The following is a 16,912-nucleotide window of genomic DNA, read 5'->3' on the forward strand; positions in this document are numbered from 1 at the left end:
CAGCCGACGAACAAGTTCGCGTAGCTGGGAGCAAGGAGGTGCCCATCGCGGTCCCAGAGACTTGTGTGTATAACTGGTCATTAAACAGGAAAATGTTGCTCGTTAGACAGAATTCTATAAATTCCAGCAACATACGATTGTGCAAGGCGAATCTTGCAGGTCTCTTGTTCAGAAAGTGTTCCACTGCTACCACGCCTAAATCATGTCTGATGTTGGTGTATAGGCTGGTTATATCCAACACGATCATCAAATATGTAGGATCCCACGTTACCTCCGATACTTTGGTTAGGAAGTCTTTGGTGTCTTTCACATGGGATTTGAGCTGTGTTACCAGAGGGAATAGGTAGCTATCTATAAATTTAGACATGTTCTCTGTCAATCCATTCACTGATGACACTATAGGTCTTCCCGGGGGCTCCCTTGCGTTTTTATGTAGCTTGGGTAAGTGGTAGAAGGTTGGGATCATAGGGTTATTGCTTCTCAGGTACATATTTTCTTCGCTTCCCAGCATGGATTTCTTGTACCATTTATTGACTAGATCATCATACCTTCTTATGCCCTCCTTGTAATGTTTGTCGTCTGTTTTCCGATAATATTGCGTGTCTGATAGTTGTCTCAGTGCCTCTTTTTGGTAGTATTCACGTGTTAGAAGCACAACGTTCCCGCCCTTATCTGAGGGCTTGATTATTATTGTCTCATCTTTTTCCAGGCTGCGTAGGGCCTCCCTTTCCTGTGGGGTAATATTGTCTTTCATGTTAGACATCTCACGTTTTCCTCTTAGAGCCACTAAATCCTTGAGAACCGTTTCAGAAAATGCATCTATTGCATCCCACGGCATTATCGGGCAGAATGTTGACATTGGCTTAAAATTGCTTTCCTCTCTCTCCTGGTCTATTTCATTTTCCAGAGCTCTATTAATCATCGTGTTCTCCTGCGAAGGTTGTGTCTCTCTTTCCATTCTTAGATTCTCCAGAGTCTCTATCCCTCTAAGGTCTTCACAGGATAGGATGTCGGTAGCAGTTAGTCTTTTCTGTACAAGTTTCGATCCTTTTGTATTAATTCTGATTTTGTGATATTTATGTAACTTGAGTTTCCTCACAAATGCATGTAGGTCGATCCTCATCTGTGTATATTCGCTCTTATTATTGGGACAGAAACTTAATCCTCGGCTTAATAAGTTCTGTTCTACTTCTGTTAACTCTCTCTCCGATAGGTTAACTACAGTGAGGTCCTCTACGTAGGTGGCGTTTACTTTTTGCTGGGTTTTCTTCTGTTCCTCCACCTCTGTGCCCTTCCTTTTCCTGCCTCCTCCTGCTCTTCTTGTTCTTCTCCTGCCCCGGTTTCTGGAGGCTTGTTCTTGCCGCCCCGTAACCATGACTGGCGGATATATATATATATATATATTTTCACAATACCACACTTTCTATCAAAGAAGGCACTGACTCCGTGTATCTCAATTCAAACGTTTTATTTCACAAATCAGTTGCTGCTCAGACGCGTTTCGGCAGCTTGCTCCCGCCTTGCTCACTAACATCTGTCCATTAGGTAATGCGCTATATATACACATATACATCGTGTCATGGGTTTCAATTAACATAGGTAATTGGCATTCCTTGTTGTCAAGGTAACGCGGTTACACCCTCGTGGTGACGTGACTAGTTGCATGACCTCGCACATTACATTCATGGCGGTCTAATTTCACTTAAAATCACGTACTCTTAAACATTTACATCATGTCTAACATTCACATATATACGAGCGTTATGTTCTATATAGCCGCACTGACGGTCGTAACACTTTACATATCATAGCTACGATAATCACCGTACTGATTTAATTACATTTCCCCATTTTAGATTATGTTCTGTTAACCTGTACGGTCTCTCATACGTCATGTATTAGTGCATGTCAGAGGGAGAGGAGGGACCAAGTACATGATTGGGTGTTCACTGAAAATCGGGTGATGTAAGGGCTCGAGAATGCCGGCAATCGGTTTGTTGGCCTGTTGGCTGAGCCAGAACATCCTTCACTATTCGAGTAAGATCTCTTACACCCGCTGGCGGCACCCTACCAGTAGGTTCGATCAATGATGCTGATCTCCCCAGAATTGTTTTTATGCAATTAAGTTTGCCAGCGTTAGTTATCGCCGGGGTATATTTGATTGTTACAAGAAACTCCAATGTATTACTGTAACGGTAGTGCGTGTGCGCGCCTTTTCTAACGCAACGTGGTATTTCGCTGCTCGTGTTCAAGCGGGGAGGGGGGTATCAGTTGTTTGTGCTATGGTGATGATGTCAGTGTGACCTTTAGGCGTAAGTCGTCCCAAAATGACACAAAGTGTTTAATTATTTACAGTGAAAGCGCGTGGAGGGTAGATGTTATAAGGGTACTCGGAATGAAAAGGCTGTATAAGATATGGACACTCAGGGCTTCATCAGCATTTAACCTGAAGGAATCTTAGAATTAAGGAGAATAATGTATCTCGATTCCAGGCGGCGTAATGCAAGTTTGCGATTTCCGCCCCTAACATTCTTGGGGATACTGTCAATGACAAAGTATGTCAGACCTTTACAATCACCTCCATGTGTCTCATGGATGTGGCGTGCCACTGGGTAGGATGGATCCCTATTAGAAATTGCTCGCAGGTGCTGCAGGATTCTCACATGGACTGGGTGGATGGTGGACCCAACATATTGTTTGCCGCACTCACATGTGAGTACATATACGGCATACTCTGTCTTACATGTGTAGTGGTCTCTGATGGAGTAGGGTTGTCTTCTGAATGGTACCACTACACTGGTTGTGTTACTACCATGACTGCACGCCTTGCATTTGGTGCACTTTTTAAAACCATTTTGGGACTGTAGCCAGTTTTTTTGTTTTGTGATAACAGGAGCATTAAATACCAGTTGTGCACGCATTGATCTGGCTTTCCTAAATGACACTAATGGTTTTTCGCCCATTCTGTCCCCTATAGTTGTATCATTTCGGATCAAAGGCCAGTGCCTTCTGAGTATTTTCCGAAGGTTCGCATGGTAGCGTTTGAAGCCAGTGATTAACCTGGGGGGTTGTCTTTCTTGGGTGGAGGTTTCGGGCTCTGTTGCCTTTGGGAACAGTAGGTCATGTCGGTTTTTGGTGCTGCATTTGATTTCGGCATTCTTGCATGTTTTGTCTGTGTACCCTCTCTTTTTGAGTCTCGTGAATAAGTTATGTTTTGCTTCCGAGAGTCCTTCACTTGTGCTGCAGTTTCGTGTCATCCTAAGGCATTCTGCGTAAGGGATCGATTGCTTAAGTGGTGCTGGGTGGAAGCTATGGGCGTGCAGGATCGCGTTACCCGCAGTGGGTGTGCGATACGTGCGTGTTTGTATTTTTTCATGTTGGACAAACAGTTCCACATCCAGAAACTGTATGCTCTCCCTACTGGTGTTACAGGTGAATTTAAGGTTTAATGTATTCTCATTCAATTTTTCAGTAAACCATATCGCACTTTCAACACTGCCCTCCCACAAAATGAAGATGTCATCTATGAATCTCCTATAAACAATTACATTTTGAGTCATGGTTTCTTTGTGTAGTGTCATTAGTACCTGCTCCTCCCACCAGCCCATATGCAGATGCAGATTCGCATAGCTGGGGGATATATATATATATATATATATATATATATATATATATATATATATATATATATATATATATATATATATATATATATATATATATATATATATATATATATATATATATATATATATATATATATATATATATATATTTATATATATATATATAATCAGAAGAGTTACCCCTTATGGAAGAGCCACACAGGTAGGTTTGTTGCTTCTTTATTATTTCAGGAAGGCTGCACACCAGAAAAAAATGTCATCCAGGTTTAAATGCCGTCCAATGCCAGACGCGTTTCAAGTCCTCTGACCCTTCTTCAATGGCTACGGCAAACAGTGAACAAAGGAACGGGAAATGCACAGCTGCTTGATATTCATTCCGAGCACCCCAGTGGGCTGCCCAATGTAGGGAATCCCACAGGGACACCATATGCAATACACAACATTGCGTGTATTACAATTTGAAAATTATCCCAATGTATGCATGCAATCTCCATGTCGGAATGTGGTGGTTTTCTCAGTGAAGGGACAAGCTACACAATTACCACATGTATGGTGACCCAATAATGGTGGCAAACATCAAGATGCTTCTAGGGTCCCACTCCTATCTTTAGGTGTTTCAGTGGAAGATTTCACCAGATGATCTTTAAGGTTCTTGGCCCGTTTATACGCAAAAAGGGTAACCTCCAAAGATGAATCAATACTTTTAATAATGTGCCAATGTTTGGTAATTAGGTTCCGGATCTTATTGGTGTGAATCCCAAATGTAGTGACATATACAATTTTTTGCATTTCTTTTTTCGGGCGAGTAATAAGGCTGCAGTGTAATCCCTTCGCGGCGAAGTGTACCTCCCTCGCGAAGGGATTACACTGCAGCCTGACATTCTTACAAAGTGACACCAGCCCACTGAGGCTTTTAATTAACATTGAATGGGTGTAACTCAGGGCGGACTCACATGAGGATATATTGCACAGCTACACAGTCAATCGGAACGACTAAGACCATAAGGCCAGAGTTTGGGCCACGCCCACTGGGGATTTGATTTTGAATATATATATATATATATATATATATATATGGTTTAGTGTAAACAGAAAAACTGCACTCACGGGGGTCAAATCCAGCCGGATTTTATTGCACACAAGTTAAAGATAAAGACGCGTTTCGGCGGTACGCCTTCGTCAATTACAGGCGGCCGCCATTAAGCTGCATACATATATATATATTGCCAAGGTACATGTATGTGGAGATAATCCTTTTGATATTTTGTCCTGGATAGTTGCATGCCTCGATATTCAGTGCGCACACCCTTTTCTTTGAGATCAGATATCCGTTTGCCCATGGTACATCCAGTTCCGGTCCCCTTTAGTATTCAACATTATTTGTTTCTGGTCCAGTGTGCTTAATTTGCATAGTTTCTTCTGTATTTTCCCTTACTGTGCCCCTTGGATATACTGATGATGGTTCCTTTGGATGGCGTGGCTTCCTTCTTGGAATTACTGGTGTCATATGCCTCACTGTTGTCTGTTGTGGTAGGGTTTTGCATATGAGTCCTATTCATAGAGCCGTGAGCTTATTTTGTCTGGGCCGGGGTGTGGGGGGGGGGCGGGGCAGGCTAAACAGAAACACATGAAGAGGGAGAAGGAGTACAGGAAAAGAGCAAATCTGGCAGCTACGTAATCTGGGCCAGTCACGTTTTTAGCCGAAAGAGGGTAGACACTACTATCAGTCCTCAAGTGGATAACCAAATGGGAGCTACGGAATTTTTCTAATTGCAATACCTGTGGGGTGATCTATTTAATCACCTGTATCTGTAATTTACACTATGTGGGTATGACCACCAGGAAGGTGAGTACCCGCATAGTGGAAAACAGGAGTAACATCCGCTGCAAAGGAGCCACCACCAGGATGACAAGTCATTTCATTGAGAAGAATCACACACCCAATGATCTGACATGGGTAGTGCTGGAAAGTGTAAAAAACAAAGAGAACCCGGAAAAGATATTACATGAGCGAGAACAAAGATAGGTTTTCAAATTACACACGGACACCCACGGGCTAAACGATGACATTCCCTGGGGTGCTTTTGGTTACTAACTGCGACTAAGAACAAAAGTAAGCTTATGATGTCCCATCAGGCACCTCCCTTTAACACCAACAATTTATGTCATTCGTATCCAGTTTTTTTCAAGTTCATAAATGATCTCTCCTGAAACCATGTTACATCTGCCCGAGAACATCTGGGTAGATTGAACAAAACTACTAATACCAAAACGAAAGAAGTATCAGAGCTAAGTGATGTAAACATAATTTGCTCCACATGATTCCATGCCAGACAAACTTCAACTCCATGTATAATGAAACATCGATAACCTAACAAAATCGTTTTTGAAAAGAAAAGCTCCTACACAATAAGACCTTTATTCTCTGTGCACGAACGTAAAGTTCTTCAAAATCTGTCTGTAGCTCTAAAAAATGAATAAAAAATCATGCATGGTCATCTGATTTTCACCGTAAATAGGTGCAGGAATGCAAACTATGACAAAATTAGGACTATTTGATTCTGAGTAAATGAGTGAAGTAACGCTGAGACTTTGACGAACAACGTTCCATAATCACCTCGGGTTTGTCAATATCTTTATTGTCCATTGGTTTTACATCCTCCCAAGATGGCAGCGATCGATACACGGTCTAGTTCTTAGACAACGAACCCGGAAATGCGATAACGTAAAAACACCCCTCGCCGAACCAGCTTCAAGATGCGGTCCGGAGGGGTAACGAGTAGGTAATACGGTGCGGTTTCACCGTGAAGGAAGTAAGTACTTTGCTCAGTTTGACGGTGAAAAGGTCCCGATTTTTAGAATACAAACCTTATTGTTTGCTTGGGAACATAGCGAACACACATTAATCGCAGTTCGCTTTCTCTTACTTTTAAATCGACAGCAATGTTTCCATAAGGTGATCCTGCCCCCTACCAGAGACCATGCAGTGCTAATAGGCACCACTACATGTAAATATGCCGTTTTTGCCATGATGACATTTATGTTTTGTGTGTTTTGTCAATAGTCACATTAAGTCCTGTGTTGTTTATATGTGTGAATTCACAAAGCACCAGTTTTACACTATCTTATTTATGCATGCACTGGACTGGAGAGCCTTCACGCACCAATAAGGTGCAGATGGGACACCAAATACCCGATTATGAGGCGTGAATTAAATGTGTGATACCCTTCCTTCTAAGGAGGGGTTACCTTGCCACTAATCATGTGTCATTCTTTTTACAGAAGTAACGAAACAGTACAAACGTATGTATAACACGCATGTTTTAGAGTTAACAGCGTTGAGTGTTTTTTAATAACTTTACACAACCTAATTAGGGACTCATAGGAGTGGCAAACACAGGGCTGGTCCCTGTATGGTCCTGACGAAAAGCCTGGGGAGCTTGAAACATGTTGACCGCACACTGATTTAGCCCTGACTAAAGGTTAAATAGCAGTGTCACCCCCATTTTAATATACCAATCTAGGAGCTAAATAAATTTGTTGAGGCCCACTAGCACAGTATTTTTTAAATCACTCACATCCACTCTACCACTATCTCACTTACACCGCACATAGTCTTTCACAATTAAAATGCTCCTGCGTAGTTCGCTAGTCGCAGCGCGCCCCTTTTCGTAGAGAACTGGGATGGCCCCAATGATGAAGCATGTCACTGTGGGGAAACCCCGGTGAGTGAGGAGACACTAGAAAGAAATTTTTCTTTCTTTTTGGTCTGTACTCACAAAATTTGATCAGTACCCATCATACAAGTTAGGTCTCTGAATCCAGTACATTGGGTTCCTACTGTTTTTACCAACAAGGCCCTCCAGGATAGGAAACCCAAGCAATGGTATGGGCAGAGCATATAGGGGAATGTGCTTACCAAGATGAAGTGTGTGCATTAGGCATGCCAGCGCAACCCTCATAAGAAGGGAATGTCAGGGTGGCTCGTGCCCGGTGGTGGAGGTAAGGAAGGAGGAGTGCCATCAGCAGGGGGGGGTAATCATTCCAATGTCCCCCAAGAAGCATCCCACCAACCAGCAAGAAAGCCACTGTATCGGAAATGTCAGGAAATAGTGTTCAAAGTTAGGTGCCCCAAGGCCGCCCCACTCAGGTGCGAACTGGATTTTCGCAATGGCCACCTGTCTGCAAGACCTGTGCCCCAGGAGCTTTTGCAGCAGGATATGCAATTCCTGGAAACAAGGAACCAGGGAGGAAAAAGGGAGAGATTTACAATATAATGAGGGAGTCTGGCAAGGATGGTCATTGTAGAGCTTACCACTCAGCCCGACACTCCCCCCAGTCTTTGCGCAACTTTAAATTCAGTGGCATTTGGCACTGGGTCCTGTCATGAACTGTTTTACACTTATGTGCTTCCTGGGCCCTTGCACAATCTTAGTCCTTTGGAAGCATTTTGGTCCCACTGCCCCGGATTTCTTCTACTGGACTTGCTTCAGCAGCCCTTGTTTTTCTGCTGGCCCTATAATTTAATGCCCTAGGTGTGAGTTTGATTCTGCCTGCCAAACGGTGCTGTGGGACTGAAGTTGTTTCTGCCATTGGTACTTATAGTTACCATTAGGCAGTAGTTGCTTTTCTGGAGAAGTAGTAGGCCCCTGGTTTGGTCTTTATGTCTTTCAGCATAATCTGCCCCTCTATGAATGTTGGGGTGTGTCTACCCTTCTGTGTGGCCTGATTTGTCTTCACTGATCCTCAGACTCACCTCCATGGGGTACAGGTTTGGTACTGATTCATGAGGTAAGAAATCTGTAGGTAGAAGTAGCCATCAAAACAAAAAATTAATTGGCTTTGGTAACTATCTTTCAGAGGGATACTGTGCGTACAGATTCCTCACATCTCCCACTCAAAGCCTGTCTATGAAGTTTGTTTTTAATGTGGTAGCTTGGTTTCTGGTTGATGTTCTGCTATCAGTGCACCTTGTGGTGCTTTGTATGGCTCTGGGATGGAGCGACGGCGTCACCTTTGGGTATGTGAGAGCCCTTTTAAATGTCCATATCTAGCCTGGCATGTGGGAGGATTCATGAGGTGAGAAATCACCTGGTTGATGAGAGTATCAGAAAGGTCACTACAAAAGGTAAATCGCGTTTTTCTCTCACTCTCACCAATCATTCTTAAACATCTTCCTACTATTACCTACAACAATTGGGGTCCGTAAAGGCAGGGATCGAAGGAGTGTCCCCTCTACCAATTCTTTCTTTTTGCGTCTTTCCACCACAAATCACCAGTGGGTTTTTTTTTTCAGGGAGACATACCTTATTGGCAAATGCAGCCCAATTCTTTCATCAAAAGTACCAGGGAGCGGTTCTGCTTTCTTTTTGATAAGTGAAATATAAAGGGGTGTGACATTAACAGAACTCTACGGCTAATTTTAAGTAATATTACTCGTGTGCCTAGCTAGAGAATCTCACTGCAAATCGCTTGCCAGAGGATACATGGAGATAAACCATGTCAATTTCAAAAGCTGTTCTACGTTTTTAATGCATGTTTTATATGAGTATATGTGTATGCTTCTGCAAAACTGCATAAATACATGCGTAGCTATAAGAGTATAATGGATACATTAAAATATCACACGCAAAATAATTGCAGCACTGTTACTTTAAGTCTGTTTAACACAATCTGTTTTATTCTCCTCTTTAGAAGTTACTTGGCATATCACACATCATTTCTCATCGATGAGGATATCAATTTGCTTCAATGAAGGAACCTTTCCCGAGTCATTAGCTCTCTTGTTGGTTAAAGATTTCAGGGAAGAAGGCGTCCTGACTCACCTGCAGCTGAGAATGTATTTAAGTCTATCCAGCCTCGTTTGCGTCATAACATTGTATCTTAGTCTGAGTGCGAAGGCAGTAGTGACTGCGCATGATAAAGTGAGCAACTCAGGTAACATGGACATAGTCGTAATGACAAAACAAATATAAAATACAACAGCACATACAACTACGGGTTTTGAAAATTAATAATTACATTATGTGATCAAATTATGTAACGTTGTGAAATCAAAGCCATGTTTTCATTTAATAATGCAATGGTACTGAATACTACTTATACCAAAGTCATCACGAGGATCTCTATAGATTCAAATTTTAATCAAACATTTGGGTTAGGCTTTGGTTCTGAATCAGGGGAAGTATGGGTTGGTTTTTACCTCGATATTATTGGTCTACATGTACTTTCTTGATGTTCTGCTTTTTTCTTAAACCTATGGAAGTTTATCCCTGCATATCACTGTTACACCACAACAGCACTCACTGGGGTTCTGGAGCTTCCTTCATATTATTTGTATGTTTACATAGCAATACCTACACAAACAAGTCGTCAGACTACGCGACGGAGGAAGCTCAAGCTTGACCACATAATATCAGCTCAAGGTATTTTCTTTGGCTCCTGGAATAGTGCAGGACTTGGTTCACTATGCACAAAGCATACTGGATGGCAGGCATGGACCAAACACTTTTGATGCACTTCAAACAAACCAGAAAGATGAGATCCAACCACTGCCAGCCGACTGCCTACCAAAAATCCAGAAGAATGAATTATGGAGACAAATCTGTCAAATTGCAGACCCTGTCTGTAAAAGCATCCTTATGTTCAAGAAAAGTCTGATAACTATACTCTTTCGATGAACCTTAATGGCATAGAACTAAAAACCACCAACAGGATCACCACGCTCGGCCGGGACCATCTCCTTTCTATGAGCCATCATTCTGTGCAGGACTTACCAAAGACTTCACTGAACCGGACTCCCTTTCTGATCCTTACAATGCCACACGAACTGGAGCACATCTATATTTTTTTGTGATAAAAATGTAACGTGACAGCTTTCTCCACAGACTTTAAAGTCACCTTGAGGTGACCTACCAGCACGCTGCAATACTTGCAAATGAATTATTAAAAACATTCATATGAACCGTACAATACCACCATTTGAACAATACTTAATAGTGCCACTGAAAAAAATTGTAGGACTTTAGTTTGCGGCGGTGTTAACATTTTATTTATTTATTAATATATTTAACGTTCTCCTGTGGGTCCATACAGTTTAAGACGGTCACGAAAGAGGAACAAAAGACCGACAGTAACTTCATGTGGAAGGGAGGGGATGAGGTGGAAGGGAAAGGAGGGGTTGCATGCATGTGCCTATGTTTTTATGCTGTAACCAAACGTGATTTATGTTTCTCACATTGAAGGCAAAGGTGCAGCTGTCTTCTCCACGACAGAGCACTCGAATTTAAACCTTGCTAATTTAGCATACCTTTTGTGTTGAGTGACTCAAACAGGCTAGAACTGTATTTAATGTTTTTTCATTTGTTTTAACATTCTTCACCTCACATGGAGATGTGTCACGGTCCAGATAGGATCCCAAACAGTTTGTTAACCATAACATTCCATAAATATAAAACCTCTAAAATAAGATCAGTGACTGGCAGCTTGCATCCTGCCTTGTCAGCCATCTGTTTGAGATACAATTCCTCCACCAACTGAATCTGGTTGATATGGTGCCTTTTTCATGGTGTTAATGTTTCTGGAGAGAGTTTTGAATATGTGGCATGAAGATATTCCATCAACATATGATGCAGGTCTGTTTTGATCCTTGCCAGTGTGCCCTCGGTACCCTTCACAGCATACACTAACGGATACAAAAGTCCGTCAGGATTGTGGTATTTAGAATCACAGGCGCCTGTTGGGTCACATTATTGGACATATGTTATGCTCGCTGGAACAGTTCTGCAGTGATTAGCAGCCATTACTCATGGAAATAGAAAGAGGGCGTGTTCTTGGTGGCAGGTAGCCATCCAAATTGAGCCGCAGCACTGCTGGAATTTTCGGGATGCATTATTGTAATGCAGTGATTGCAGCTCCCGCCGTGCGGCACAGGGTGTAGCTCACCAGTGTTTCAGCCATATCCCGGCATGTTCCTTCGCAGCCCCACTCCTAATCTTCAAACTGCAATCAGGAGGGGAGTAGTTGTCCCCAGGGCTACTTTAATGCAGCCCGTTTACATTCAGATTACTTTTGCTTAATTTATGGGCACACAGGCAGAGGTTGTTCAAGTGCCTGAAAAACATTTTATTACATGAAAAACAATGCATGAAAGCAGCTCCTGCTCCTCCAATTATAAGTACGGAACCTCTGAAAGTATACCACTATGCAGGAGTCCTGCGCTCTTGTGAGTCTTGCGGTGGAGCACTTCCGTGCTGGGCTAACATGGGAAAAGTCTGTGTTTTACATCTGACAAGGATACACTCCAGGCACAAAACACATGCAAATGTCATAGATAATCTTTCCCAGAGTGTATTGCTGCTTATCATTACCTCATACTGTCATGAGATTCCAAATTGATGCCACCACCACAGCAGAAGTACTAAAACTGGCATTCCTAACACTTTCTAAAATGTTAGTATCACTAGCGCTGTTCCATTAGCTAGACAAAACCTGAAAGAGGCAATAGATGAAACAACGTCCATACCATTTCTTCAGGGGCATAGTTTCAGATGGTGTTTGGGGTGTGACAACCCCCACATAAATGCATTCCTGGGTTCGTAGTTGGGTTTAGGGGCCCTGAGTCTGGTGTATTATGTGCTGGTTGGTTTTGCTCATCATCCTGATTTGACAAATAGGAGGTAATATTTAATTTTTTTGGGATCATGAGCCCCTGATCCAAAAAAATTAACAAATTCAATCCTATTAGTCAAATCAGGATTATGAGCAAAACCAACCAACACAAACATAGTTTTGTAGAATTTACATTGGCAGTAGTAGGCTCGGTAAACTGCTCCAGTCTCAGGTTTCCAGGCATACTACTGGCAATCCCTCAGGGTAGCATTATCAACCATTGTTTTTCTTCCACTGTGCCACTGTAGACAAAGGCCCTTATTTAGGGCTTGGCAGCCGGAGTAAAGGCAGATAATGTGGCAGGGGACTTTACGCCTGCCATTCTGTCTTTAATCCTAGACTCCCTCGGATATTACTTTGCCCTCTACAAATACATAAGTAAATAAATAAATAATTCACCTGCCAAATTTAGAGATGGCCTCTGGCATGCAGATATCTCTATATATTGGCAGGATCCGCCGTAATGGCAGTTTTTGTCAATGTAGGAAAAGTTTGAAAGACAGCTGGCTATCAAACTCTTCCAGTTTTTCTATTTAAAAAAAACTCCCAAAGCAGGAGTTTGTTTTTGAAAAATAAAAAAAGCTGATGACCCTCACACCATGGAAGTTTTTTTTCCATGGTATGGGGTCATTTTTCCTTTTTTACTATTCCCTCACCGCCAGGAAATACCTAGCGGTGATGGGCAGCAAAAAAACACCCATCAAACCGACCACTTTAAATAGGGCAATGGTCGATGTCTTGCTCCAGACCGCACTAAGTCCAGCAGGCTCTCAGTGAAAGTTGTACAAAGACGGAGTAAATTTGAATCCATTGTCATAAAACTTGTGGTCCGCCCAACTCAAAATCAGGCAGGGGGACCTCGGGTTTAGTGGAGAAGGTCACTGTTGGAGTACCTGCCTGCCAAACTCTAAATCAGCCCCGGAGGCCCATCTAATGCAAATCAGCATCGACCCTGCTACTAATTTGCACAGTCTATTCTGAACCTTGGTCATTTTACCCAGTCACTCTGTGGCGCACTGCTTTTTTAGTTTCAAAATTTGAATGCACACCTCCCAAATCTCAATGAGTAAGCTGCACCCCTGCATTTCTTACATTTCTATGATATTTCGGGTTCCTGCCACTGTCCAATAACATATCCATGGACTCTGTGTTCTAAAAAAGAAAAAAGCTCAACTTATTCATTCATTCAACAAGACAGGTTTTGAAAGCTGTCCAAGAAACCATGTTATGTTGGACTACATCAGTGTCATTTACTGGAGTGTCCCCCCCAAAGAAATAAGCAAAATATACATATATATATATATATATATATATATATATATATATATATATATATATATATATATATATATATATATATATATATGTTTCCGCACTGTGTACCCTCGCTGCGACAGACCTTCAATCCTCAGCCATCGACCAGAAAGAACACGGAAGACCCAGAGTGCAGGTGAGTTTTTTATTTCTCAGTACACCACGCCAGCAAAACGTTTCGGCCTACACAGAGGCCTTGGTCACATGACGCACCGAGAGAGTTGCGTAAATTTAAAGTGCTCGTGCAGTAACAACGGAACCATCTAATTGGTTACAGCATAATTAGTGGGAGTGTCCAACTTAATTATTGAGCATCAACTTGCACTTGCAAAAAGGGGAAGACAGGTAATTTTGTAAAGGTGCCTATCATTGCAATACATGTATAAATACATTTTCAAAAATCCGATCATTCTCCAATATTTTGACAAGTGAGGAAATTCTGGGTATTCCCAAATGCATATCAAAAATTCATATATTTACAAAATGTGCAATTGAACGACCTCGATATGGATGGGTCGAAAGGTTTTTTGTGATAACGGCTTAAATGCCCTAAATCCAATAATCCCTAATGCACAAACCAGAAAGTCCTCAAACTTTTCTTTGAAATATATACACAACATTTCATATATATACAACTATATACAATCCAAATCTTGTGTACTACTACCCATGATCTTTAAATGCTATTTTGTAGTAGTATGCTAATCGGATAGAAAAGGCACAGTCTAATATATACCTTACATTCTCCTCAAATGCCCAGTTTCCATGGTTGCTGATACCTATACAGATGCCGCTGTTACGAGTGCAAATATAAACAAGTGCAATTAAAAACAAATTTTGCTGATGTTATCAAATTGTGTACAGTTAAACACACATACTGAGGATCTATAGCAAATGATTATGTTATGGTTGATACTATAACCTAGTATTTCTTCTCTTATATGGTTATATTTGATCAACATACAAACACCAGTAGTTAATTTGACAGTTTGCATCTATGTTAGCCAGTAACAGAGATAGGTGGAGAGGTGGTATTGGAAGGCCCTAAGATGTAAATGACCCTATAGGCATGTGTAAAAATCCTCCGTGGAATTTAGACCATTGGGACTTTTACTATCCATCTCCAAGATGTATCTGGTCTCAAGAGCCCTTAAGGTCCCATCTCGATTACCACCTCTCCTGAGTGGACCTACAGAGTCAATGGCATAATATCTAAGGAGCCCACTGTTGTTATTATGGAACTCCTTGAAATGCCGCGCAACAGGGTATGTGGCATCATTTGTGTTGATGGCCCTAATATGCTGGAGCACCCTTTTGTGGACCTGCAATTTGGTACTACCGATATATTGCAGGCCACATGGGCACTCCAGCACATAAACCACATACTCTGACTTGCATGTTAGCTGCTTATTGATTTTGCGAGGCACTGTAGAGAATGCTGTCAAGAACTCGGTCTTATTGAGCCCTTGAGAACAAGCTTTACAACTAGAACATTTCCTAAACCCTCGACTGGTTGCCAGCCAATTTTTGGGTGGAATCACCTCAGGACTGGATTTTACTAGTGCATCCTGTAATGAAAATGCCTTCCTGTAGGTGATCGCAGGTCTATTAGGCATATGTTCTCCAATGACTGGATCCAATTTAATCAGATTCCAGTGTTGCTTGATGATCTTTCTTAGTGCCCCGTGCTGACTATTGTAGGTCCAAATAAGTCTAACTGGTTGTTCACTACTGGCTACTGTAGTTCTCTGGGCTTTCTTGTAGGTCAGTGCCTCATTACGAGACAGGGCATTGGCTTTTCTGATAGCTGTATCAATCAGATTTTCACAGTAGCCCCTTGCCAGAAACCTTTGTTTACTAGCAGCTTGTGCTGCTCTACAGTGGGAGTCCGTGCTACACACCCGCCGAATTCTAAGCATTTCCCCGTAGGGAATGCTTCGAATCAAATGCGGGGGATGGTGACTTCCCGCATGCAATATAGTATTACCTGCAGTAGGCTTCCTGACTGATATGTGATGTGAAGGACAAGTTGAATGAGTTGGTATTCAAAACATCAATAAAACTGACAGCCTCTTCATATGTTCCACGCCAAATCATTAAAATATCATCGATGTATCTGTACCATCGAATGATATGGCGAGTACAGATGTCTCGATGAATACCATTGAGGACCTGTCTCTCCCAGTACCCCTTGTGGAGGCAGGCGTAACGGGGAGAGAAACAGGCCCCCATGGCAACCCCTCTGACATGTTGATAATATCGGTTCAGGAACATGAAGTAATTGTGGTGCAAACAAAAACTAATCATAGAAAGCAGCATCTTATTGCGCTCAACTAGTTCTATTGATCGCTTGCCCAAAAAAGAACTCAACAGCCCTCAAACCATCTGCATGCACTATGCTTGTGTATAAAGATGACACATCCAGGGTGATAAGCCAAAAATCACTGCTCCATTGTAGTTCATTCAGTTTCCTCATCAGATCACTAGAATCTTGAATGTATGACTCAAGTGCCAATACATGCTCTTGGAGGAACAAGTCAATGTAAATAGTGGCTTTCTCCAACAAACCCCCGCACGCCGAAATGATGGGTCTACCTGGCGGCTTGATCGCATTCTTGTGTACCTTTGGAATCAGGTACAACACAGGGGTTATAGGATGATCATTTTTCAGGCATTTTAACTCATCCATACTGATGAGTCCACTGGATCGCCATCCCATCAGGAGAGAATGAAAATCTGTTTGTGCTTTCCTGAGTGCATTAATATCACAGTGTCTATAGCAGTTCGGGTCATTTCACTGGAGGTAAGCCTCCTCCAGATATAATGATCTGGGCCAGAGTACAATGTTGCCCCCCTTGTCAGATTGCCTGACTATCATATTTCCATCCGTTTTCATTTTTATGATTAGTTTTTGATATTCGTTGCTGCCATGATGTTTACCATAATTGGATTTCAAAGTTTTCACATGCAAAGCCTTCACTTGTTTTACAACAGCATCCTGAAAAATGTCTATGTTGTCATATGGGGTAACAGGGGTGAATGTGGATCGTGGCTTGAGATTGCTTAAGCCACCAGTTTGAATATTCAACTCCCCCTGAGTGTTCTGAGAATTTGGAGCTTCCGCTCGCAAAACTGCCAGATCCTGCATCAGAGGGATGTCATTCACCACCAATCCCTGAGTAACATGTTCAGCCCCAGACCTTTTGCCAAAACCACGAGATTTGCTGTTGGCGAAATGTTTTTTGAGTTTCAATTTCCGTGTAAATTTAAAAAGATCTATTCTTGTGTTCACGTAATTGAAA

The 16,912-nt window shown here is 42.0% G+C and overlaps 1 protein-coding gene across 1 annotated transcript in view; it reads left to right on the forward strand.

Annotated features, from left to right (window-relative positions):
* SLC25A48 (solute carrier family 25 member 48) overlaps window positions 1-10,930 on the forward strand; it is a 249,519-nt gene extending 238,589 nt beyond the window's left edge. Inside the window, exon 8 of the mRNA XM_086931515.1 lies at window positions 9,321-10,930. The gene's annotated coding sequence lies outside the window, so the exon portion shown is untranslated. The remainder of the gene's footprint in view (window positions 1-9,320) is intronic.
* The last annotated feature ends 5,982 nt before the right edge of the window (window positions 10,931-16,912 follow it).

This window comes from Lissotriton vulgaris, chromosome 7 (genome assembly GCF_964263255.1).
Source record: "Lissotriton vulgaris chromosome 7, aLisVul1.2, whole genome shotgun sequence".
NCBI lineage: Eukaryota > Metazoa > Chordata > Amphibia > Caudata > Salamandridae > Lissotriton > Lissotriton vulgaris.